At 38.3% G+C, this 27788-nt stretch overlaps 1 pseudogene; it reads right to left on the bottom strand.

Annotated features, from left to right (window-relative positions):
- Positions 1-27788, bottom strand: part of LOC100345321 (protein lin-28 homolog A pseudogene) — a 199817-nt pseudogene that overhangs the window by 165095 nt on the left and 6934 nt on the right.

A 27788-nucleotide genomic window follows, 5' to 3' on the forward strand; every position in this document is an offset into this window, starting at 1 on the left:
CCCACAACCCTCCCCTTTCCCACTCCCTCTCCCCTTCCATTCACATCAAGATTCATTTTCAATTATCTTAATATACAGAAGATCAGCTTAGTATACATCAAGTACGGATTTCAACAGTTTGCTCCCACACAGAAACATAAAGTGAAAAATAATAGATGATTTTTTTTTAAATGATGATGAAATCAGAGCAGACCTATTGTCATGTTTAATCCCAGTGAGAGTCAAGTTGGGAATTGATAATTTCTTTTTTTTTTTTTTTTACAGAGGATCAGTTTAGTATGCATTAAGTAAGGATTTCAACAGTTTGCACCCCCATAGAAACACAAAGTGAAATATATTGTTTGAGTACTCGTTATAGCATTAAATCTCAATGTACAGCACATTAAGGATAGAGATCCTACATGAGGAGTAAGTGCACAGTGACTCCTGTTGTTGACTTTACCAATTGACACTCCTGTCTATGGCATCAGTAATCTCCCTATGCTCCAGTCATGAGTTTCCAAGGCTATGGAAGCCCTCTGAGTTCTACGACTCTTATCTTGTTTAGACAAGGTCATAGTCAAAGTGGAGGTTCTCTCCTCCCTTCAGAGAAAGGTACCTCCTTCTTTGATGACCTGTTCTTTCCACTGGGATCTCACTCGCAGAGATCTTTTGCCAGAGTGTCTTGGCTTTCCATGCCTGAAATACTCTCATGGGCTTTTCAGCCAGATCCGAATGCCTTTAGGGCTGATTCTGAGGCCAGAGTGCTATTTAGGACATCTGCCATTCTATGAGTCTGCTGGGTATCTCACTTCCCATGTTGGATCACTCTCCCCTTTATTTACTCCATCGGTTAGCGTTAGCAGGTACTAGACTTGTCTATGTGCTCCCTTTGACTCCCAGTCCCTCCACCATGACCAACTGTGAACTGAAATTGATCACCTGGAACAGTGAGATGGCATTGGTACATGCCACCTCGATGGGATTGAATTGGAATCCCCTGGTATGCTTCCAACTCCACCACTTGGGGCAAGTCAGCCTGAGCATGTCCCAAATTATACATCTCTTCCCTCTCCCATTCCCACTCCCATGTTCAACAGGGATCATATTTCAGTTAATTTTCAACACTTAAGAATAACTGTGCATCAATTACAGAACTAAACCAGTCATATTAAGTAGAACAGATAAAAAAACTACTAAGAGGGATAATGTATTAAGTTGTTCATTAACAGTCAGGGCTATGCTGATCAAGCCACCGTTTCCCATAGTGTCCACCTCACTCCAACAGGTTTCCCTCTTGGTGTTCAGTCAGTCGTCACCGATCAGGGAGAACATATGGTATTTGTCCCTTTGGGACTGGCTTATTTCACTCAGCATGATGTGTTCCAGATTCCTCCATTTTGTTGCAAATGACTGGATTTCGTTGTTTCTTACTGCGGTATAGTATTCTAAAGAGTACATATCCCATAATTTCTTTATCCAGTCTATCGTTGATGGGCATTTAGGTTGGTTCCAGGTCTTAGCTATTGTGAATTGAGCTGCAATAAATATTAGGGTGCAGACCTCTTTTTTGTTTGCCAATTTAAATTCCTTTGGGTAAATTCCAAGGAGTGGGATGGCTGGGTCGAACGGTAGGATTATCTTCAGGTTTCTGAGGAATCTCCAGACTGACTTCCATAGTGGCTTGACCAGTTTGCATTCCCACCAACAGTGGGTTAGTGTCCCTTTTTCCCCACATCCTCGCCAGCATCTGTTGTTGGTAGATTTCTGCATGTGAGCCATTAAACCGGGGTGAGGTGAAACCTCATTGTGCTTTTGATTTGCATTTCCCTGATTGCTAATGACCTTGAACATTTTTTCATGTGCCTGTTGGCCATTTGGATTTCCTCTTTTGAAAAATGTCTATTGAGGTCCTTGGCCCATCTCTTAAGTGGGTTGTTGGTTTTGTTTTTGTGGAGTTTCTTGATCTCTTTGTAGATTCTGGTTATTAACCCTTTATCTGTTGCATAGTTTGCAAATATTTCTTCCCACTTTGTCAGTTGTCTCTTCACTCTCCTGACTGTTTCTTTTGCAGTACAGAAACTTCTCAATTTGATGCAATCCCAATAGTTGATTTTGGCTTTGACTGCCTGTGCCTCCCGGGTCTTTTCCAGAAATTCTTTGCCTGTGCCAATATCTTGAAGGGTTTCTCCAATGTTCTCTAGTAACTTGATGGTGTCAGGTCATAGATTTAGGTCTTTAATCCATGTTGAGTGGATTTTTGTGTAAGGTGTAAGGTAGGGGTCTTGCTTCATGATTCTGCATGTGGAAATCCAATTTTCCCAGCACCATTTATTGAATAGACTGTCCTTGCTCCAGGAATTAGTTTTAGATCCTTGATCAAATATAAGTTGGCTGTAGATGTTTGGGTTGATTTCTGGTGTTTCAATTCTGTTCCATTGGTCTATCCATCTGTTTCTGTACCAGTACCATGTTGTTTTGATTACAACTGCCCTGTAGTATGTCCTGAAATCTGGTATTGTGATGCCTCCGGCTTTGTTTTTGTTGTACAAGATTGCTTTAGCTATTCGAGGTCTCTTGTGCCTCCATATAAATTTCAGCTCCATTTTTTCCAGATCTGAGATCAAGATTTGTCCTTTTTATATAAGCAGAAATTCTGTCTATATATAATTGTTCTGTTCAATTAGTTGTACCTTCTGATTTTTCCTTTTTTGAAAGTGTATATTATTTGGGGACAGACTTAAAATAGGTAAACATAAATAAAAACAAAAATCACACAGAGGATGATAATATTGTTGCAGCTGTTTGTACAGCCAAATTGCATTCTCATAACTAAAATATTTCAATGTCAAATTGAATTCAATCACTTAGTGTTTCTGCTTATTTGATGTACATGTATCTACATCCGTGTGCCTTCATTTCTTTGTGTCTCTAAACTAGCTCAATAGCTTTTCTTTCTTCATATTTTTTACCTTCTACATGAAGTAGCAGCAACCTGATTTTACTTCCTTAATTTTGTAATTGATGTTTGAACATAACATTGAAGTAGACAATCTGTTCAGACTCAAATTCAACCACTGTAAATATTATTGCATTTTATTATATAATTGCCTTGTCCTAGTTCCCCTTAGAATTTCATAATCTTTATAATTTGGAGTAGGAAGGAAGTTGGTTTAGACCTTATTCCTTGCATCTTTTAAGAGCCATAATTACCCTAATTTTCTGCTCTAGTGCGATGTTAAAATGTTTTAACACTCCGCTTTATCTCCTGAGGAATGTACTTCGTTTCTAAGAAGTTGCCATCTGTTTTTTATTTGAATACTCACTGTAAGTTAAAAATCCACTTGTGTGTTCAGTGCTATCAATATCATCTGTCAAGAACTTCCTACTTCAGGGGCAGACACTCTGCAAACGACAGTAGGAGGTATCAAAGCAAGAGACTTAGAGAAGAGAAAAGTCCCAAATTTGTGCTATTTCCTCTCTCTTCTCTTCCTAGAAAATATAGGCTTTTCACATCTTTTTTTTTTTTCAACTCTTTCTCTACTCCTCTTTAGATGGATTTTTATATTTATTAATCCTAGAATTTGCAAATTCTTTGCAAATTCACATAATTCTCAAAGTTCTTTCTGTTAATAAATATATTTTCACAAAGGATTATGCAAATATGAGAAATTTGAGAAAAGTTAAGTATGAAAATAAGTGGAATAAAGAGGTTGAATGTCACAATAACCTCACTTGTGGGTTAGTTTGAAACAATCTTTAGGGCAGTTAAATTTTACTTTAAAAAGTTAAATCAACAATATTGACCAGAAGTACCAGTCGCAGTCTTTAGAGTATTTCAGACTTTCAATTCTAATTAGATAGTTTACATAAAGGGAAATTACTGTTTATGAAAGAAACATTAGAAATTAATGATTTGCTAGCTTTTTTCCCATTTGCCTCACAAATCTGCTTGAGAGTCAAATGAAGTTTGTGTTCTTTTCCCAAAGGGAATATTTAGCAGTCACCCAATACCCCTTACATTTGGCTTTAGTGAAGTAATGGCTGCCTGAAAGATAATGCTATGTTGATCTGCCATCCAAATCTATGGTTTTGACATTTTTATTTGAAATGCACACACACACGGCAGAGATCTTCTGTTTGCTGGTTTACTTCTCGAATACCCACAACATCTGGGGCTGGGCCAGACCAAAAACAGGGGCCAAGAACTCGATCCAAATCTCCCTTGTTGGTAGCAAGATCCTGCTACTTGAGCCATTGCCTACTATCTCCCAGGGTACACATTAACAGGAAGCTGAAATTAGAAGCAGAACTAGGACTTGAATCAGGCACTGTGATAAGGGATGCTTAACCTCTGTGCTAAACACCTTTCCCCTGTGTTTTAATAAATGTGTGAAATTCAGAAGTACATAAAATGTTTGATACCCAATAAAGATTTAAATTAAAAGTATGATAGTAAACTCTGTCTTTAAATGATAATAATTTTAGAAAACATGATTGCATTTCTTACTGACAAAGCACAAAGTAAAGCAAGTGTTACTCTCTGTGTACACCATTCAGGCTAAGGCATTTTCAAGGTGACATTTCCTGGATAGTCTAACATTGTGTGCAATGATTTGGGTTCTGGAATCTGAATTTACTAGAAAAAGTACTGATTGTCTAAGAGTCAAAGAGATCACACAAACAAGACTAGTGATACTAACTGATAGAATCAAAAAGGGAGAGAATGATCCATCATGGGAAGTGGGATACACAGCAGACTCATAGAATGGCAGATGTCCTAAATAGCACTCTGGCCTCAGAATCAGCCCTTAAGGCATTTGGATATGGCTCAAGAGCCCGTGAGAGTATTTTAGGTGTGGAAAGCCAAGAAACTCTGGGGAAAAAAAAAGACCTAAATGAAAGATCTCTGTGAGTGAGATCCCCGTGGAAAGAACAGGCCATCAAAGAAGGAGGAGAGAACCTCCACTTTGATTATGACCCTGTCGGAATAAGATCGAAGTCGGCAAACTCAAAAGGCTTCCATAGCCTTGGCAACTCATGACTAGAGCCTAGGGAGATTACTGATGCCATAAACAAGAGTGTCAAATTGTTAAGTCAACAACAGGAGTCACTGTGTGCTTACTTCTCATGTGGGATCTGTCCTTAATGTGTTGTCCAGTGTGAAGTAATTCTATAACTAGTACTGAAACAGTATTTTACACTTTCTGTTTCTGTGTGGGTGCAAACTAATGAAATCTTTACTTAATATATACTAAATTGATCTTCTGTATATAAAGATAATTGAAAATGAATCTTGATGTGAATGGAATGGGAGAGGGAGCGGGAGATGGGACGGGTGCAAGTGGGAGGGAAATTATGGGGGGGGAAAGCCATTGTAATCCATAAACTGTACTTTGGAAATTTATATTTATTAAATAAAAAATAATAAAACATGTATAATTTAAAATTTTAAAAAAGAAATGCCAAAAAAAGAAAATAGGAAATCTTTTCAAATCGATTAAAAGTTTTAGATTGGTAATAATATTATATTTCTTACGTGTTTCATATCTCACTAAAATAATTACATAGGGGGCAGTGTTGTGGTCCAGTGGGTAATGCCACTGTCTGTGACACTGGCATCCCATATGGGGGCTGGTTTGTGTTCCACCTGTTCCACTTTCCATTCAACTCCCTGTTAATGGACTGGGAAAAACAGCAGAAGATGTCCCAAGTGTTTGGGACCCTGCCACGCATGTGAAAGACCCATATGAATAGCCTGGCTCCTGGCTTCAGCCTGGCCCAGCCCGGGCTGTTGTGACCACCTGAGGAGTGAATCTGGATGGATACACTCCTGAGTCATCTTTAATTAGTTATATGACTTGTCTGTCCACCCTGTCTATAGCTTGTCCTTCCTGCTTTGACAGTGTTTTTTTGAAGAAGAGTTTTTTTTTTTTTCTTTTAGAAGTCTGATTTATGAAGTTTTATTGGATCATACTTTTGGTTTCATAACTAAAACATCCTGTGCCAGGCTAGGTTTTGTGACGCAGTAGGCTAAGCCACCACCTGAAACACCCTCATCCCATATCCAGGTTCTGATTCAAGCCTTGGATACTCCTCTTCTATTTATTTATTTATTTATTTATTTATTTATTTATTTATTTTGACAGGCAGAGTTAGACAGTGAGAGAAAGAGAGAGAGAGATAGACAGAGACAGAGTCAGAGAGAAAGATCTTCCTTTTTCCATTGGTTCACCCCCCAAAGTGGCCGCTACGGCCAGCGCGTTGCAGCCAGCACACTGTGCTGATCCAAAGCCAGGAGCCAGGTGCTTCCTCCTGGTCTCCCATGGGGTGCAGGGCCCAAGCACTTGGGCCATCCTCCACTGCACTTCCTGGCCACAGCAGAGAGCTGGCCTGCAAGAGGGGCAACGGGACAGCATCCGGCACCCCGACCAGGACTAGAACCCGGTGTGCCGGCGCCACAAGGCGGAGGATTAGCCTAGTGAGCCGTGGCGCCGGCGGATACTCCTCTTCTAATCTAACTTCCCACTAACAGCCTAAGAAAGCAGTGAGAGATGGCCCAAATATTTTGATCCCTGTCATATATGTAGGAGACTCAGATAAAGTTCTCCTGGTTTTGGTTTGGCATTTCCCCAGCTACTGCAACCATTTGGAAAATGAACCAGGAGACGAAATTCTCTGTCTCTTGCTCTCACTCTCAGACTCTGTTCCTCTCTCTCTCTCTCTTTCCCCACACCCTGCCATTCAAATACATAAATAAATCTTCAAAAATTTATTTTATAAATCTTTGCATTAACTCAAGTTAAAAAAAAATTTGTACCATGTTTACTTCTAGAAATGTTGTAGTTTTAGCTTTATGTACAGGTTTATGATCTGTTTTAATTTTGCACACATAGATTTTCCTTTAATAAGTATTGAAGTGTATCCTTCAGTTGTATCCAGTATAATCAAGCTACTGATTTGGTTTAATATGGAGTCATTAGTTTGGAAAACTAACATCATGTGGAGAAAGAGCATGGCAATGTAACTAAACAGCAGCATCATAATTTAACGTCACTAAGAACCTAAGAATCTAAGAACCGAGAATATTTTAATAGTTATGTAAACAATTTTACTATAAAGATCTTGATGAACTTACAAAAACAATCTGTTTGACATTGATTGGTGTGTTTTCTACATAGCAGAATTTTTCCAATAATCAAATAACTAGTTGTAATTAAGCAAAGTCCACAAAATTGTGCTTACTAGTTTTAAAGACCCATACTAAAAACAATTCTAAATTTTGAATTATAATGTAGAAATGAGTAGTTAACAGAAACTCATGAAAAAGAAGTTTTCTAGGGTACAATACACTGAAATGAAAATAAAGAGACTGAGTAGATTGAGAATTTATTTTCTGTATTTTTCTGGGATGGAGTACTCTATGTTAAATTTCTTTTCTCATGAGTGGGGAAAATTATGACACTCTTCAGACAAAGTAATAGAGTTAACTGTGTACTTTGACTAAAATTCTCATTCCTCGCAAGATAGACAATTACTCAAAAAACGCTTATGTCTTGAGTTACTTTTGGTGTTTCATTTATTGTTGATTGAGTCATGATGTATTTTTGAAACTACCTTGTCAGGGTTTTCTATGTGGATTTTTTGTGTGCATTTTCTGTTTCTTCTTGCCAATGACATAAAGAAATAAGATTTTAGAAGTCTCAGGGCCTTTCAGCAGAAAGGAAATTAGGAAATATAAGGGAAGTTAACAATTATGGCATTCAGTGCAAATCCTACTGAAAGTCTTCCCAGATGTGGGCTACTGTTTCTCTGAAGGTAAAATTGAATTAATAGCTCTCATGTTAAGTAGTTATGTATTTGGACATATATGACAAACAAGTTGAACATAAAGATAAATTCTTAGGTAATATGAAGTATTATGTATGTTTTTAAGGAGTTTAGGCCCAGCAATATATCTTACAAGTGCTTTAAGATAATAGTATTCTGCTTGCATGAGACTGCATAATTGTTTTAAAAATGGAGCCATGGCTTTCTTTCTCCTCATTGCACATGCTAGAGTTGAGGAGTGAGGAATAGATGCCTGGGAGATTTTCTGTGATAGAAAAACAACTAAATCTTGCCAGTCAGTTTCATCATTTTCGTAAGGCTATTTACATCATCCCAACTTGAAAATAACCTCACTGGGGCATTCATTGTGGTGCAGTGTGTTGAGATGGCACTTGCAATGTCGACATCCTATTCGGGGGTGCCAAATGGAATTTTGGCTACCTGCTTATGATCCAGGTTCTTGCTAATGTATCCTGGTAAGCAGCAGATCATGGCTCAAGTACTTGATCCCTTGACACCCATGTTATAGACACAGATGAGTTCTGAGCTTCGGTCTTTGACCTGGTTCATCCCTGGATGTTGTACTAATTTGGGGGAGTGAACTAGCAGATGGAAGATATCACTTTTACTTTCTCTCCCTCTCTCTGTCTCTCTCTCCCTCTCTCTCTCTCTCTCACTTTGCTTTTCAAGTAGATGAAAATTTATAAAGTAGAATTTTCTAAAAAGAAAATAATCTCATCCAAGTAGGTCTGGTTCTTTGGAAATACACACTAAGTACCCTCTACCATTGTATGTAACTACAAACTTAACAGAGCTCAGGAGCAACTATGTGATGACTCTGGGAAGTTGCTGTTTGCCATAGGTTTGGGGAAATCAATGCATCACCAAACTTGTGGAGACCCTACTAAGTTTCCTACCTACTCCCTCTGTTAACTATGGGCTTAAATATCCAGAAAACTGAATTTCCACACAAGATGAGAACGAAAAGACTCTCAAGAAAAATCCCAATTTTATAGTTTCAGCATCAAGAGAGAGATCCCCTAAGGATCAAAAAGAGGGGAAGGAATCTTTTTTTTTCTGTTTTATTTCCTCCTCAACATTCAGGAAATCCCACAACGGCACACACAGCCACAGTGATTATGACAGCAGTGACAACAGGGCAAGTGGATAAGATTCAGAAGAAGGAGTAGGACAGAAGAGCTGTCCTACTAAGAGCATTAGGAAGTATCCATTGCTTCTTTTCTCTCTGTCTTCCTACTACTTGGCTCCAGAAGTAGATGAAGTAGGAAGTGTATTGTAGGTTAAGGAAATAAAAGCTTCAGATTTCCATATAGGAAGTTATATAAAGGAGGCTCCAAGGAATTTAATGCCTTTAAGAAGACTACAGAGAAGAAGAAAATGGAGTATAATTTCAAAAAATGACATACAGGGCCAGCACTGCAGTGTCGTAGACTAAGCCTCCATCTACAGTGCCAGAATCCCATATGGGCACTAGTTCATGTTCCATTTGCTCCTCTTCCAGTCTGCTTTCTACTATGGCTTGGAAAAGCAGTGGATAGCTCAAGTGCTTGGTCCCCTGCATTCATGTGGGAGACCTAGAAGAAACTCATGGTTCCTGGCTTCAGATCTACCAGCCATTGTGGCCATTTGGGGAGTGAACTGGAAGATGGAAGACCTCTCTCTGTGTCTCTCCCTCTCTCCATCTGTAACTCTGACTCTCAAATAAAAAATAAATAAAATATAAAAAAACTGATGTATGAAGTTCTGGGCTGATATTAAACATTTTATTGTTAACTGAACAATGGATTAAACTAGAAGTCAAGAAACTTTTTTTTTATTTGACAGGTGGAGTTATAGACAGTGAGAGAGAGAGAGACAGAGAGAGAGAAAGGTTTTCCTTTCATTGGTTCACTCCCCAAATGGCCACCACAGCCAGTGCTGCACCGATCCAAAGCCAGGAGCCAGGTGCTTCCTCCTAATCTCCCATGCAGGTGCAGGGGCCCAAGCACTTGGGCCATCCTCCACTGCCTTCCTGGGCCACAGCAGAGAGCTGGACTGGAAGATGAGAAACCGGGACTAGAATCCGGCACCCATAAGGGATGAGGGTGCTGCAGGCAGAGGATTAACCACGTGAGCCATGGTGCTGGCCCCAAGAAACTTTTCAAATAAAGTGTAAAATAAAGCTATTTTAGTTTTTGTGGGCCATGTAATCATTGCTACCACCAGTCAATTCTACCAGTACCATGAGAGAAGTCATACACAATGAAATATAGATAGGCATAGCTTGTGCCAGTAAAACTTTATTTACATAAATAGTCAGTGGACTAAATTTCAACCATGATTAATTGTGAAATCCAGAACTAGATTACTGACCAGATCCAAATCCCAGTGTTGAAGGACACCAGTTTACTGTAACTCAAGCAAAATACGCCACCTCATTTGTCACTTCTCCACATTTCTAGTAAAATTTAACCTAAATCAAATTGCATACTTAAGCTTTTACTGAAGGAGTGAATCTACTGTGCATCACTCAAGTGCTATGTTATAATAAATCCATTGGTATTACATTCCTGGAGGTCCTAGTGTCCTATAAACTGTCACAAACCTAATTTCATTTCTTTTTTTTATTTGAGAAGCAGAGAGAAAAAGATAGATTAACCAAGAATTCTCAGAAGCCAGATAACTCCTAAAATGACTGCAACTTCTTATCCAGTTCAAGTCAAAGCTGGGAGCTGGGAACACAAAGCAGGTCTCTCACCTGGGTGACTAGCACCTACGTACCAGGCAATCAGTGCTGCCTTCCAGTGTTCCCCTTATCAGAAAACTAGAATTGGTTGCTGGAGCTGAGACTCAAAACAGGCACTCCAATGTGGGCATCTCAATAACATCTTAACATTCACTCTGCCCTAATTTCCTGAGTCCTTTTCGAAATACATGGTTGAATCATTACTAGAGCTTGCCAATCCAAGTAGGAACCACGAGGTCATTTTCTAGAATAAAACTGACCATACAATAATGGAACTCTTCATTCTTTATTGGATTATTTTTTTACAAAAGACTCATAAAAGATTCTATTTCTCTTTTGTTAAAGAAAAAAAGGAAAAAAAAAAAGCAAAGTGTTACCATTTCACAGCTGCTGATAATAAGCCTCCAGAGAGTATCATAAAGGCATCAGTTTTTGTACTTTCTGATTTAATTTCATTATTGTAGACACATTCTGACTTACTTACCCAAGAGAATAGAAATTATTGCTATCTAAGGCAAACCATTAATTCAGGGTTAAAAGCCAATTTGCAAGCTATGATCTGTGCATCTGGAGGTTACTATTTCCTTTGAAGACACATGAATACTCAGTCTGGAGGCAAATATATATATATTTAACTCTTAAGTGACATGATTTTTTATGTTAAAAAGTATTACTGGAAAGTCTAGTTATATATTAATTATAATTAATTAGAATACTTGAGTGGAGAACCTCCACTTTAAATAGTCATCTCAGGTAGTTTTTTTTTTTCTTTTGCATTTAAGAAACAATGTTATTAAGTCCAAAATGAAAATTAGTTTTCTGTGAAAAAAAGAGAATACTTATACAGTGTTGGTAGGAATGTAAAATAGTGCAGTCATTATGGAAAACTTAAAGAACTTCTTCAAAACACTTAAAATAGAATATCACATAATCCAGCAATCCCACTTCTGAGTAATTAACCGAAATATTTTAAATCAGTCTGTTGAACAAAAGTCTGCAATGCCACGTTCACTATAGTAACCAAGTACAGAAATAATATAATTACCTGACAAAAGGTAAGTGAATACTTGCTTGAGTCCTGGTTGCTGAACTTCTGGTCCAGCTCTCTGGTAATATGCCTGGAAAATCTGGGGAAGATGGTTCAAGTACTTGGATTCTTGACATTGATTTAGGAGACCTGGGTGGAGTTTCTGGCTCCTGGCTTGGCCTTGGCCCAGCAACAGCTGTTGTGGGTGTTTTGAGAGTAATGGATGGAAGATCTCTCTCTCTCTCTGTCTCTCTGTTTCTCTGTCCTTTTCAAATAAAATAAATAAATAAATCTTAAAAAAAGATTGAAATAATTTCATATGTGACATGAACACAATTGAACAACATCAATGCTAAGTGAAATAAACCAGACACAGAAAGACATATACTGCATGCTTTCACTTATATGTGGAATCTAAAACAATGGAACTCCTAATGGAAAAAAGATGGTTGCAGAAGCTAGGTGGTAAGGGGGAATGAGGAGATGATGGTCTAAGGGTATAAAATCCTGGTTAGAAGGAATAATGTTGTTTCCCTTGAGGGGATCTATTCACAGTAAAGTGAATAATATCATATGGTACCATTCAAAATTCCCAGAAAATCCATTTCAAATGTTCTCTTTATAAAAAAATAAGTATTTGAGTGTCAAAATGCTAATTAGCACTATTTATTTACTCTACATTGAATACATGAATCATTTTTACCTCATATATATACAAAAATATAAATATTGATTTATAAAAAATTAGTTGAGCAATTGAATAGAAGGGATCTTACTCTATCATTAAAGGGATGGGCAATTTTTTTCTAAATTAAAGCTAAAAATGGGACTATCTTTAATGATAATTGAAACTTAAAATTTAAAAATATCTTGGAAAGTTTTACTTTTATCCTGCTCTGAACTTCAGGTATAAAATTGTGAGACTTGAAGACTGAAGACTAGAAGATACTAAAAGGATGATTTAGGATGGGGTGGATTTTTCTCTAAATTAAGTTTTTGTGTTAGGAGATATATGTGTTGGAGAACTGAACTATATCGAATTCTTAACAAAATGTTTGGAGCACTGTGGACTAAGTTTAATAAGAAAGGTTTTTCTCTATGGTTATTGTTTCCATAGAAATATGATCATGTCGGGGCGAGTGCCATGGCTCACTTGGTTAATCCTCCGCCTGCAGTGCTGGCATCCCATATGGGCTCTGGGTTCTAGTCCCAGTTGCTCCTCTTCCAGTCCAGATCTCTGCTGTGGTCCAGGAGGGAGAGTGGAGGATGGCCCACGTGCTTGGCCCCTACACCCACAAGGGAGACCAGGAAGAAGCACTTGGCTCCTGGCTTCGGATCAGCACAGCTCCAGCCGTGGTGGCCATTTAGGGGGTGAAGCAACGGAAGTAAGACCTTTCTCTCTGTCTTTCTCTCTCACTGTCTATAACTACCTGTCAAATAAATTAAAAAAAAAAAGAAATATTATGTCTGTAGGTTGAAGAAGGAACTGGGAGCTCTTAATATGGATCTATACTTTAAATTAACATAATTAAGAGGGAAAAATGGGTAGATTCATAATTAGTATCTGCCACAGTATTTTATTATCTAAAAGCTAGGCAGAAACTTTAATGGAACACCAACATATGTTAGCTACTCCCAAATTGTATTCAGAATTTGATTATTTCTTGCCATCCTTATCACAGTCACTTTATTAGAACATGTCTCTCACTCAGATTATTACAATGACTCATAACTAATCCACTTGTCTCATTTTCCCTGATCTCTTTTCTCCATCCATTTTTTTTAAGATTTTTATAACTTATTTATTTGAGAGGTAGAGTTACAGACAGAGAAAGAGACAGATAGGCCTTCCATCTGCTGGTTCACTCCCCATATGGACGCAACGGCCAGAGCTGAGCCGATCTGAAGCCAAGAGCCAGGAGCTTCCTCCGGGCTTCCTATGTGGTTGCAGGGGCCCAAACACTTGAGCCATCTTCTGCTTTCCAGTCCATAGCAGAGAGTGGGATCAGAAGATGAGTAGTTGGGACACAAATTGATGCGCATATGGGATTCCGGCGTTGTAGGTGGCGGCTTAGCCCCCAAGCCACAGTGCTGGCCCTCTCCATCCATTCTTACTAGTGCATCTACAGTGGTGGCTTTTGTTAAAATTGGTTTTTCCTTACTTGAAAGACAGAGTGACCAAGAGAAATAGATAAATAGAGGGGAAGGGAAGAGAGAGAGAAAGAGAGAGATATCTTCTATCTGTTGGGTCACTTCCCAAATGCCCACAATTGCAAGAGCTGGTCCAGGCCTAAAGTCAGGAGTCAGGAGCTCCTCCTACGTCTTCCATGTGGGTGTATCATCTTCCTGCACATAAGCAGGGTGCTGGGTTGGAAGTAGATGTGAGACTCCATCTCAGGAACTCCAAAATTGGATGGAGGCATCCCACCAAGTGGCGTAAGTGACTTAACCCAGCAGGCTACAATATCTGTCTTCAAAAGCGATCCTTTTAAAGAGAGAATTTAGTCATAGTCTCCTCAGACATACAATTTTGAAAGGCTTGCCAACTCCCACAAAGTAAAGCCAAAGTCTTCAGAATGATTTACTGTGCCCTGTATCATCTGCTCCCCCTCTCCTAGTCTCCTCTTCATCTCCACTGTTCTTGTCATTCATTCACCTGCAACACAACTGGCCTCCTTATTGTATCTGGAACATGTCAGACCTGGTTCTTATCAAATCTTCAGAGTTGCTGTTTTCTTGCTTTTTATTTACATAACTAACTAACTTGTTTGTTTATATCTTTATTCAAAAACCATCCTCTTACTGAGGGTATTTTTATGGGTACACTTTGCCTAAAATTTTAGCCATTTAGCATGTCCTGGGCCCTTGCCCACTTATTTGGGTTTTCCTAGTCACCTTATTTCTTATCCTTATCTACCAAGTAGTATATTCTATGTATCATATTTATTATTTTTCAACTAGTATGTAAATTCATTAAGAACAAATTCCTCAGGTTTTTTTTTTTTGCTTTCCGTTATATCTCTAGCAATTAAAACAGTTCTTTGCATTCAGTAGTACTTCCATAATTATTGACTGAAAACTTAACAAATTTTATTCTTTTAAGAATTGAACAAATTCACTTCTTGAATAATTATCTCAGCAGGAATGTAATTGTCAGTAAAGTATCTTAAAAAGCTAAAAATGATTCACATCTTAGTGGAAGTCTAAGCATACAAAAATTACAGAGTTACTTTCTGTCATAACTCTCAAGTGCCCTCAAGAATTCAAACATATTTAACTTTACTTTTCATTAGTTTTCTTTTTGATGATTTATAATTGCTCACTTCTTGATTCCAAAATTGTTACACTAACAGCAATGTCTCAGGACCTCTAATGACTTTATTCTTGCAAAATTTTTTTTTCTAAAAAATAGGAAAACATTTCCTAAGAATCCCATGAATGAATTTCTTCTAATATCTCCTTGGCTATAATTTTCCATGTGCCTTTATGTAAAACAATCACTGCCAAAATCTAGGCCATTGGTTATCAATTATGTTTGCATTTCAAAGTCACATGGGAACCTTTTTAATTGCAAATTCTTGTGTCTCAATTTAAAAAAAATTAAGTCATATGAGGACCCTGAGATTAATATTTTAAAATGCTAAAGTCATTGCCATTTGCAACCAGTTTTGAAAACCAGTTGTCTTTCTCTAAACTAAGCATGAAGTAAATTGTAGCATATGTAAGATAAACACCTAAAGAACATAGAGGTTCTGCCAAAATGAGAGGAATGGGACATGAGAATAATAACATGAATAAACAATCAAAATAGCTTCATCATGGTACTAAATTTTTGTCCCTGTAAATATTAGAATGATATGAAAGCTAGAAATAGACATTGGGTCTTTTTATTCATCCTCACTACCAATTCTGCTCTATTTACTTGCATCTATTAACAGACACTGCAGTGTGCCAAAGTGATCAAAGAAAGAGATTTCTGGCCTTCAAGATACCTTCCGAACAGCCTTTAAAGCTCCAGGATATTCCACTCACACAGAGAACTATACTGTTCTACTATACTTTGGCACTTAGGTACAGGAGACAGCCAGTTATTTTAGCATTCATTGTTTACCTACTGTGTCACTGACCTTTTGAAAACCAAGGGAAGTAGTTAACCTCTTCTACCACCTCTCATGGATGAAGGATTCTTTTAATCTTGGTTCCAATCAGCCTTTTTGTTGCCAACTTTTTGGCCAGCAGGTTCACTGCAAAGATTCTTCAAGGCAGTTACTTAAAATTGCAAATATGATTCTTAGTTCTGGGTTATGTACCTGAATCTTAGTTGTAAAACATCTTGGTGTCTTCATACGCAAAACTATCAGGAAGTTCTGTGGGAACTGTAAGAAAAACTTTGAGACTATCATGGTTTGTAGTGCTCCTTTGTTCTGGATAGACTTGGTACTGTTTGGAACATGAAGATTTGATATGAAACCAGCAAGAATTAGAACCACGCTGATCAATCATATATTTAATAACTAAATGTTTACTATTTTGGGTTATTGTCAACATAAAGACCATAAGGAGATCTTCCATCCACTGGTTCATGTCCCAGATGGCCATAGAAGACATGGCTGGGCCAGCTGAAAGCCAGAAACCAAGAGCTTCTTCAAGTCCCTCATGTAGGTGAAAGTGGTTCAAGCACTTGGGCCATCGTCTGCTGCTTTCCCAGGCCATTGATAGGGAACTTGATCCGAAGTATAGCAGCTGGGAAACAAACTGGAACCCATATGGGATGTTCTTATCACAGGCAGTAGCTTTACCTGCAATAACACAATTTCAGCCCCCATGACAATGATTTAATTTTAGAATATACAAATTATACATACATACACAAAAATGTGTATATATGTGTGGGGAGCAACTCGGACTAGACTAAGTTACTGGAATTAAGACTTATTCTATGCATCTGCTCTCCCACAATATGGTGCTGAGAAGGGAGTAAACAACTTCTACGCAGCTGTCTCTTGCCAACTTGAGTGATGACCTGCAGGAGCTGATCCTGCTCCTGATTGGAGGAGAACAGCATACTCGGCGTGTGGGTAGCAGAGTTGGGATTGGTGGAAGAGGACTATAAAGGAGGAGAGAGACAACATGCACCGGGAACATCTAAGGGGAACATCCGGATAACATCTGAGCAGTCCCCGAGAGAGCCGGCCGGCGGTGTGCCACTCCCCCGCGGAAGTGGGGAAAGTGGCAGGGGGAACCGCCCTTCCACGGAGGTGGAAGGGTCGGTAGCCAACCCGGGAAGAACCAGCAGCAAACCCGGGAAGGACCGAGCAGACAAAAGAACAGCGCAGGGTCCTGTGTCGTTCCTCCGCGAAGAGGGGGAGCGATAATATATGTAAATACATTCACATTCAAATTCATTGATAAAGTATTTGTGTGTATATATCCACACAATCTTCTCTCTCTCTCTCTATATATATATATAATATGTATATATAAATTCATCTTAAACATATAAATTATACATGTACACATATGAACTCATTACAGGAGATATATGCGTCTATATTTGATTAGAGTATAATAAAAATATTTTAGACTATAAAACTTTAAACAGTCATCATTTAAAGAACAATAGTGAAGTACTATAGAATCTTACATAATATCCCTGTTGCTTGGAACACCGACATCCCATCTCATAGTGCCTAGGATTGAGTCCTACTTCTTCTGATTTAGCATACCAGGAATGTGCATACTGGGAAGTAGCAGATGATGGCTCAAGTGCTTGGTCCCCCGACGTGGGAAACCTGGATGGAGTTCTTGGCTCCTGACTTCATCTTGGCCCAGCAGATGGAAGGCCTCTCTCTCTTTCTCTCCTTTTTTCTCTATCTCTTTGAATTCAAACAGAAATTTGTGGGAAAATGGAATTAAAATCTAAGTTCATTTTGCTGCAAAATAAAATTGAAATTCGTAAAATATTTTGTAATAATGCATTTCCATGAACTCCTGGTATATAGACCTGAGTCTGAATGTTTAACTATTAAAAACTTTGATGTTTCTAGATGATTCATTTTATTTGAAGATTTATTTATTTATTCGAAATGCAAGTGACAAAGGCAGGGAGAGAGACAGAGGGAAAGATGAAAGTTAGGAGAGTTTTCAAAAGAGGTTGGTGAGCAGAGGAAAAGGAGAAAGAGAAGGGAAAGGGGAGAAGAGAAAGGGGAGATGGAGAGGTCTAACACTTGTTTCACTACCAAACTGGCCACAACAACCAGGGCTGGGCTGAAGCCAGGAGCCAGGAACTCCATCTTAGTCTCCTACATGGGTGGCAGGGTATCTAGTATTTTGGATATCTTCTGCTGCCTTCCTGGGTGCATTTAGCAGAAAGATGGGTTGTAAGTGAAACAGCATGGACACAAAATGGCATGACAATATGGGATACCTGCATTGCAAGCAGCAACTTACCCCACTGTGTATAAACCTCACCTACTGTTTACTTTATTTGCTCTCCAGTTTTTTCATCTATAAAACCATTTTATCTTTCTAATTATGGATAAAGTATCTAACAGTACTGAAATTCACCACATATTTGGAAAGTACTAGTTTAGTAGTAAATGATGATAAAATATAAATTAATATCATCAGTACATACCAAACAGTCATCCTAAATGATAAATTCATCATTCCAAAAAATTTGAGAATAAAGCAAGCATTTCATGCTGACAGGATCAAAGAAGCCTTTTTGGAAGAAATAGGAATTGTGTTGAGCTATGAAAAATGTTAATTTTCTATGAAAGATAGGGGAGGGAATTCCTGCTCTACCAGATCACTGTATATGTTTATTGTATTTAATTCTCAACATCATTTTATAATGTAGTTGCTGCTAGTATAGTTTTGTAAATGGGTTGTTAAATAGCTCAAAGAATAAACCATTTGTCCTCTTTTCCAAGACTGAATTTCAATCAAGTCTATGAGATATCAAAGTACTTGCTCTTTTCACTACTGTAGTATAATCCTTCTTAAAGTTATCAGTAAAACAAAGCATTTTGGAAGATGAGTGGATGCAAATACAACCACGGGGAGATGATGTGGCCATTTGCAGGAGACTTATTGAAGAATCCAGACTCTTGGCTGACATGGAGGGATTTGAAGTATTCTAAAGACAGATACAATTTAAATAGGAAGAGTGAATATGTATAAGCATGTAGTCTTAGTAATGTGTAATTTTTTTCTATATAAAGTAAGCGGTATAGATGTAAGAGAAGGGAGAAAATGAGTTGGAAGTGTATGCTGAGCCACAATTCTGTAGAGCTTGAGTGCCAAAGAAGCCCGTATTTTATCCAGTAGATGACAGAAAGCTATGAAAGCTTTTGAAATAGGAGAAGGACAAGGGAAAAGTGATATTTGGGAGGATTTACTTTAAAATGCAGCAGCATAATTTGAAGAAAAAACCTGCACCATTTCCTTTTGCTGTGCAGAAGTGTTTTAGTTTGATACAACCTCATTTATCCATCTGCACTTTTTCTTCCTGTGCATTTAAGCTTTTATCTGAAAAAAAAAAAAATTGTTGCCAATATCAACATCATGTAGTGTTTTCTCTATGTGAGAAAAACATGATTTAGATTCATTCTGTAACATACAGATATTCATTTTAACCAGTACCATTTATTAAAGAGACCCATTGAATAGTTATGGCATCTTTGTAGAAAATCAGTTGGCTACAAATGTGTATGGTGTTTTCTGGGCTCTCTATTGTCTCCCTTTGGTCTGCCTGTTTTTCTGCCAATACCTGGCAGCTTTGTTTACTACAACTTTGCACTATGTACTGAAATCAGGTAGTGTGATGCCCTCAGTTTTTGTTCATTTTGTTCAAGAGTGCTTTTGGTATTTGAGATCTTTCTGATTTCCAGTAACTCTATTTCTGAGAAGAGTGACATTGGAATTGTAAAGGTTGCAATGAATTTTGAGTAATGCGAACAATTAAAAAATTTTAAAGACTTGATTATTTTATTTGAAATTCAGAGTTATAGAAAGAGAAGTTGGGGAGAGAGAAAAAGAGAGAACAGGCCTTCCATATACTCACTCCTCAAATGACCACAGCAGCCAGGGCTGGACCAGGCTGCAGCCAGGAGACAGGAGCTTTACCGAGGTCTCCCACATGAGTGGCAGGGCCCCAAACACTTAGATCATCTTTTGTTGCTTTTCCCAGAGCTTTTGCAGGGAGCTGTATCAGAAGTGGAGCAGCCAGACTAGAACCAGCAGCCATAGAAGATGTTGATATTGCAGGCAGCCACTTAACCCACAGCATTACAAACATGCAAAAATCATGAGACTGTATATGGATAGATTTTATTTAAATCATCCTCCTCTAATCTCCACCCCTTTGCAGAGCAAAAATGTTATTTTATCTTCTAGTTATTCTAGTATAATTCTTATTAACAATGTGATAAGAATATATATCACAAATATTCACTGGTAATAATCATAGGTAGAGTGGCGGTGAAGATCCCATTTATACAATTTACCTAGCTAGGGGCCGGCGCCGTGGCTCACTTGGCTAATCCTCTGCCTACAGCGCCGGCATCCCATATGGGTGCCGGGTTTTAGTCCATGCTGTTCCTCTTCCAGTCCAGCTCTCTGCTGTGGCCCGGGAGAGTGATGGAGGATGGCCCAAGTGCTTGGGCCCCTGCACCCGCATGAGAGACCTGGAAGAAGCACCAGGCTCTTGCCTTCAGATCAGCACCAGCCATAGCGGCCATTTGGGGAGTGAACCAACAGAAGGAAGACCTTTCTCTCTGTCTCTCTCTCTCTCTCTCACTGTCTAACTCTACCTGTCAAATAAAAAAATCATTAAAAAAATTTATCTAGCTAGAAAAACAAAACATATTGTACAGTAGTTGTTTATTTTTTATTCATTATGTGTGGATTATAAAATATAAGGGGGTGGTTACAGTGGGACTTAGCAAACATATCTGACACGTTGGTATTTATTTCCCAAGTGTTAAATATAATCCTACTACATATTTGGAAATGAATAAAGGACAGGAAACAAACAATAGCCACCTATGGTATGGCAGATTTAATCTTACTTAACCTTCATCTCTACCCTCCATATTCTTATTCCTTTCTTCCATTTTACTTATCAAAACCATGACAGCACAGCTTTCATCTGGTATATTAATTAGAGAAAGAAGGTATGGTTCTATTAACTTGCATTCTGCTATGTTCTAAGGCCACAGTTATTGTTCTACAATTTTATTTTGTCCATTGTTTAATGATTTTATCAACTTGCATTTTTCTTACTCCTTTCAAAAAAAGATTTATTTATTTATTTGAAAGATTTATGGAGAGAGAGGGATAAACAAGAATGAGATTGCAGGGTGTCCAGCGCGTAACAAATCTTCCCAGCCAGATGAATCAATATCCAGACTTTGATTGGGATTCTGCTCCCAGGCGAGGTTCCCTGGTTCCAACAGAGCAGGGGCCGCGGAAGTCGCACGTCAGAGGTTGGGAGAGCTCCTTTTATAGATACAGGGCATGGGGATTAAAGGTTGAGGCAGGTCTGCCAAATCTAGTAGGAGAAGAGAAATAATTAAAATCAGAGAAGAAATCAACAGGATTGAATCCAAAAAAAACATTACAAAAAATCAGCCAAATGAGGAGCTGGTTTTTTGAAAAAATAAACAAAATTGACACCCCATTGGCACAACTAACTAAAAAAAGAAGAGAAAAGACCCAAATCAATAAAATCAGAGATGAAAAAGGAAACGTAACAACAGACACCACAGAAATAAAAAGAATCATCAGAAATTACTACAAGGACTTGTATGCCAGCAAACAGGGAAACCTATCAGAAATGGATAGATTCCTGGACACATGCAATCTACCTAAATTGAACCAGGAAGACATCGAAAACCTAAACAGACCCATAACTGAGACAGAAATTGAAACAGTAATAAAGGCCCTCCCAACAAAGAAAAGCCCAGGACCAGATGGATTCACTGCTGAATTCTACCAGACATTTAAAGAAGAACTGACTCCAATTCTCAGAATATTCAGAACAATCGAAAAAGAGGGAATCCTCCAAAATTCTTTCTACGAAGCCAGCATCACCTTAATTCCTAAGCTGGAAAAAGATGCAGCATTGAAAGAGAATTACAGACCAATATCCCTGATGAACATAGATGCAAAAATCCTCAATAAAATTCTCGCCAGTAGAATGCAACAACACATCAGAAAGATCATCCACCCAGACCAAGTGGGATTTTTCCCTGCTGTGCAGGGATGGTTTAATGTGCGCAAGACAATCAATGTGAAACACCACATTAACAGACTGCAGAAGAAAAACCATATGATTATCTCAATAGACGCTGAGAAAGCACTTGATAAAATACAATACCCGTTCATGATGAAAACTCTAAGCAAATTGGGTTTGGAAGGAACATTCCTCAATACAATCAAAGCAATCTATGAAAAACCCACAGCCAACATCCTATTGAATGGGGAAAAGTTGGAAGCATTTCCACTGAGATCTGGTACGAGACAGGGATGCCCACTCTCACCACTGCTATTCAATATAGTTCTGGAAGTTCTAGCCAGAGCTATTAGGCAAGAAAAAGAAATTAAAGGGATACGAATTGGGAAGGAAGAACTCAAACTATACCTCTTTGCAGATGATGTGATTCTTTATTTAGGGGACCCAAAGAACTCTACTAAGAGACTATTGGAACTCATAGAAGATTTTGGCAAAGTAGCAGGGTATAAAATCAATACACAAAAATCAACAGCCTTTGTATACACAGGCAATGCCATGGCTGAGGAAGAACTTCTAAGATCAATCCCATTCACAATAGCTACAAAAACAATCAAATACCTTGGAATAAACTTAACCAAGGATGTTAAAGATCTCTACAATGAAAATTACAAAACCTTAAAGAAAGAAATAGAAGAAGATACCAAGAAATGGAAAAATCTTCCATGCTCATGGATTGGAAGAATCAATAACATCAAAATGTCCATTCTCCCAAAAGCAATTTATACATTCAATGCAATACCAATCAAGATACCAAAGACCTTCTTCTCAGATCTGGAAAAAATGGTGCTGAAATTTATATGGAGACACAGGAGACCTCAAATAGCTAAAGCAATCTTGTACAACAAAAACAAAGCCGGAGGCATCACAATACCAGACTTCAGGACATACTACAGGGCAGTTGTAATCAAAACAGCATGGTACTGGTACAGAAACAGATGGATAGACCAATGGAACAGAAGTGAAACACCAGAAATCAATCCAAACAGCTACAGCCAACTCATATTTGATCAAGGATCCAAAACCAATCCCTGGGGTAAGGACAGTCTATTCAATAAATGGTGCTGGGAAAATTGGATTTCCACGTGCAGAATCATGAAGCAAGACCCCTACCTTTCACCTTACACAAAAATTCACTCAACATGGATTAAAGACTTAAATCTACGACCTGACACCATCAAATTATTAGAGAGCATTGGAAAAACCCTGCAAGATATAGGTACCGGCAATGACTTCTTGGAAAACACCCCAGAAGCACAGGCAGTCAAAGCCAAAATTAACATTTGGGATTGCATCAAATTGAGAAGTTTCTGTACTGCAAAAGAAACAGTCAGGAAAGTGAAGAGGCAACCTACAGAATGGGAAAATATATTTGCAAACTATGCAACTGATAAAGGGTTAATAACCAGAGTCTACAAAGAAATCAAGAAACTCCACAAGATCAAAACAAACAACCCACTTAAGAGATGGGCCAAGGACTTCAATAGACATTTTTCAAAAGAGGAAATCCAAATGGCCAACAGACACATGAAAAAATGTTCAAGATCACTAGCAATCAGGGAAATGCAAATCAAAACCAAAATGAGGTTCCACCTCACCCCAGTTAATGGCTCACATTCAGAAATCTACCAACAATAGATGCTGGCGAGGATGTGGGGAAAAAGGGACACTAACCCACTGTTGGTGGGAATGCAAACTGGTTAAGCCACTATGGAAGTCAGTCTGGAGATTCCTCAGAAACCTGAATATAACCCTACCATTCAACCCAGCCATCCCACTCCTTGGAATTTACCCAAAGGAAATGAAATTGGCAAACAAAAAAGCAGTCTGCACCTTAATGTTTATTGCAGCTCAATTCACAATAGCTAAGACCTGGAACCAACCCAAATGCCCATCAACAGTAGACTGGATAAAGAAATTATGGGACATGTACTCTATCGAATACTATACAGCAGTCAAAAGCAACGAAACCCAGTCATTTGCAACAAGATGGAGGAACTTGGAAAACATCATGCTGAGTGAATTAAGCCAGTCCCAAAGGGACAAATATCATATGTTCTCCCTGATCAGCGACAACTAACTGAGCACCAAAGGGGAAACTTGTTGAAGTGAAATGGACACTATGAGAAACAGTGCCTTGATCAGCTCTTGTCCTGACAGTTGAAGTACAATGTAATACTTTATCCATTTTAGTATTTTTTTTTGTTCTAGTACCATTGGTTGAATTAACACACAATTATTCTTAGGTGTTTAAATTTTAAGTGAAAAGTGATTCCTGTTAGGAATTTGGAAAACATTATGCTGAGTGAAATAAGCCAATCCCAAAGGGACAAATACCACTTGTTCTCCCTGATCAGTGACAACTAACCGAGCACCAAAAAGGAAACCTGTTAAAGTGAAATGAACACTATGAGAAACAGTGTTTCTGTGGTGTGAAAATAAACTTTTCACTGAGGTTTGCAAATTTGTATAAAGCCTTTCTACAATTTAAGCAAGACCATTCTAGGTCAATGCTTTATGATTAATTGAAGTTCATGGGAAGAGGGCTTCTATTGGTCATAACCTTTAAAAAATTACCTTTACTTTGTATCCATGAACTGTCATAACATTTCCCCTAAACTGGGTTGTAGTGTGTTATTGATTGATACTGCTTGTTTGTGAAATTGTTAGATGAGTCAGCAACCATTTTACAGAATACTTTCTGCATAATATCCGTAATAATGCAGAAGTAGCCAGCTTCACTGCTTCTTAATTGTAAGATAAATAATCCAATACATTACAGTTCTCAGCTCAAGTTTCTTAGACATACAGGACTTTTGAGATTGCTATTTCTTCACTCTTAGGTTCTCCTTCCTTTCCTTTTATCATTTTATTCTTCAGGTATCCTCCTTCAAACCTCAGAAAAAATAGTACCTCCTAGAATTGATAACTAAAGAGTTGACCTAAAGTAGTTGCCTTTCCTATGTCTATCTGGCTCTTTCCCTTCCAATTATTTAATTGCATCTGTACTCATTTATTAGTTCTTCCTTATAAAACCTTAAGACCTTATGTTCTAAGTTCTATTCATATGCACTTTGCTTACCACTAACGTAATTCCTAGTACTTAGTGAGTACTCAAAATATGAGCAAATGGACTGATTGTTCACCTCTCTGCATAAGTTCAAAATGAAGAATTTCAAACATAATATATGTGTACACATCACTTGATATTTTTCCTACAAGGAAAAAAAAAAAAAAAACAAGGAAAACAAATATGTCTACTCAAGGAGAAATATATAGAAGTGTTTTTCCAAATTGTGGCGAGTACTTAAATAGTAAATAGAATCTGGAAAGTAAGCTTTTAACCCACTTCCAAAGGGGAGTGGTTAATTAACCTGATTGGCTGGTGGGCATCCAGGTGTGGCCAGGTGAAGGTATCAGGTAGGGCGTGAAGTCACACAGGGGTGTGGCGAAGGTGTGGTCTTCCAGCTCACAAATCTAATTAATTTTAACCTATATGCCTGCCTACTTCACCTTCACAATGAAATACTTTATTACTCACACACCAGGGGTTTTATCACATTTTTTATCAATAGGCTCATTGAGGTCAATACACTTATCAGTGTCTATGTTAACACACTCCTCAGTATCAATGTACTTATCACTATCAGTATACTTAATTATTATAACAATACTTAACTACTGGCACTTGACTCAACTACTAACAAAACAACATAACTCAACTATTATGATAACACTATTCTGTTAATGGCAATACTAAAAAATTACTGGAACTAAATCTTTTTTTGTTTGTTTCTTTTTTTTGACAGGTAGAGTGGACAGTGAGAGAGAGAGACAGAGAGAAAGGTCTTCATTTTCCGTTGGTTCACCCTCCAATGGCCGCTGCAGCCGGTGCGCTGCGGTGGGCGCACCACGCTGATCCGAAGGCAGGAGCCAGGTGCTTCTCCTGGTCTCCCATGAGATGCAGGGCCCAAGCACTTGGGCCATCCTCCACTGCACTCCCTGGCCATAGCAGGTGTGCCGGTGCTGCTAGGCGGAGGATTAGCCTGTTGAGCCGCGGCGCCGGCCCTGGAACTAAATCTTAACACTAATACCATTAATATTAATCTTAACACTAATACCATTAATATCAATATCAACAATACTACTTGAGTTTATTCATTAACCCACAGATTATAGTATACAGTGTTAAAGTAACTTTGCGGGGTATCCAATTATAATAATATATGTACAGCAAAGTATCCAACATTACTATTAGTCATAGGGTCAAAGCATATTCATTTTACATTTCACATTTATAAAAGCTGCATTTTCAAGGCTCGCATCACGGTCATGAAAAAGTCTTCAAGGTCCAGAGCTCCATGTCTCCGCAGAGATGGATCTCAGACCAGTCACTTACAGGCAGGAAGTTGTGGGAAGGCTGTCACTCTGGGCAGTAGGCTCAAAGTTCTCAGGCAGACGGCAAGGCAAGAAGTTGGAGAGGAGCTGGCTCTTCAGTTCCAAGTGCGAGGAGATCCAGAGGTTCACACACACTGGACCATGATTCTCGAGAGGATGGAGAGCAGTAGAAAAGGCTCTTTTTATCCTAATTTTCCTGGCAGTTCTCCTGCTTGTTCATGTTTGAACAGTCCAATCAGTCATACTCCCTCTCAGAGTACCTCAGGGTGCCACCAATCTGTTATTAGGGACCGGGTATTTCCAGCTCATTCTCAGGTTGTGTCCAATCATCCTGCAAGTAGGAAGGTAACTCAAGGTTATCATCTGTAGCACACATGTTACCGGACTGTCTGGAGATGTCTGTTCAGCCTGATGAGGAGCATCTTTCTGGCAAGCACTGAGCTTGACATGAGTGACGTCATCAGCTCCTGGCTTAGCATGAGTGACTCCATTTTCTTTTACTTTCACTTTGTGGACAGTGGCAGTTTTTGACTCTAGAATTATTCCTCTGGAGGTTCCACAGTTCACCTCCTTCTGCTGGTCAGGTAAGCAGTGATCCGTGACTCTGTTGGGACTTCCTGTGGGATTCCTCACAAGTACAAAATTTCTAATCACAATTACTTTGTTATGTGACACTGCAGGTCATTTCTATAAATTGTTATTAGACTGAAGGCTGTGTCTTTGACTTTTTTCCCTATTTTTGGAGAATAAATTCAACATACCAGGTCTTTTTCTAAACAGCATGGTGGCAGTAAAGTGTTCAAAAGCAAATCTAAAATTACATTAGCTAAAATGGCCTTTGAGTTACATCATTTAAGAATGAAAAGTTTTCTTTAGGATGAGATAGGTTAATGAGAAAATACAATGGGGTGTAACTCATGTGGTATACAAAACAGGGAAAGATTTGGTATAATGGGAGAAATAAGTGGGTGAATAAAATAGAAGAAAATGAGATTGATAACAAATTGAATAGGTTGTGCAAAGAGAATCAAACTTGTTTAATGCTTTCTAACATGCTACCAAAAAGTTTCTCAATTAGATGACTGGAAAAATCTTGTTTTTTTCATACTTGGACTTCTAGTACTAGTGATAGACCAACTAGCATAAAACCATTCATTACTATATTACTACCCACTTATGCTTAGTATTTGCCTAAATTCAAAAACAATTTAATAAAAGCTTTAAGAGTTTTTTCCTTCTGCTTTTCTCTATGTCAGATTGCATAAAATTAGCAGTTATAAATAATTACATAAGGTTGGAGAAATTATTCTATTAAATGTTTATTGAGAAGGAAAATAATTAGTGTAAGGCCACCACAAAACACACCAAACTCCAGAGTTAGAGGAGAGGTTTATTGTCCTGTGGGGGAAGCCTGACGGGTTGGGAAGAGAGGGTGAGAGAGTAAGAGAGAGCACTTGTTTGGGAAGCGGCTCCTTTATACCTTTGCAGGGGAGAGGGGAGGCAGGGAAGTA

This window comes from Oryctolagus cuniculus, chromosome 6, assembly GCF_964237555.1.
Source record: "Oryctolagus cuniculus chromosome 6, mOryCun1.1, whole genome shotgun sequence".
Lineage (NCBI taxonomy): Eukaryota > Metazoa > Chordata > Mammalia > Lagomorpha > Leporidae > Oryctolagus > Oryctolagus cuniculus.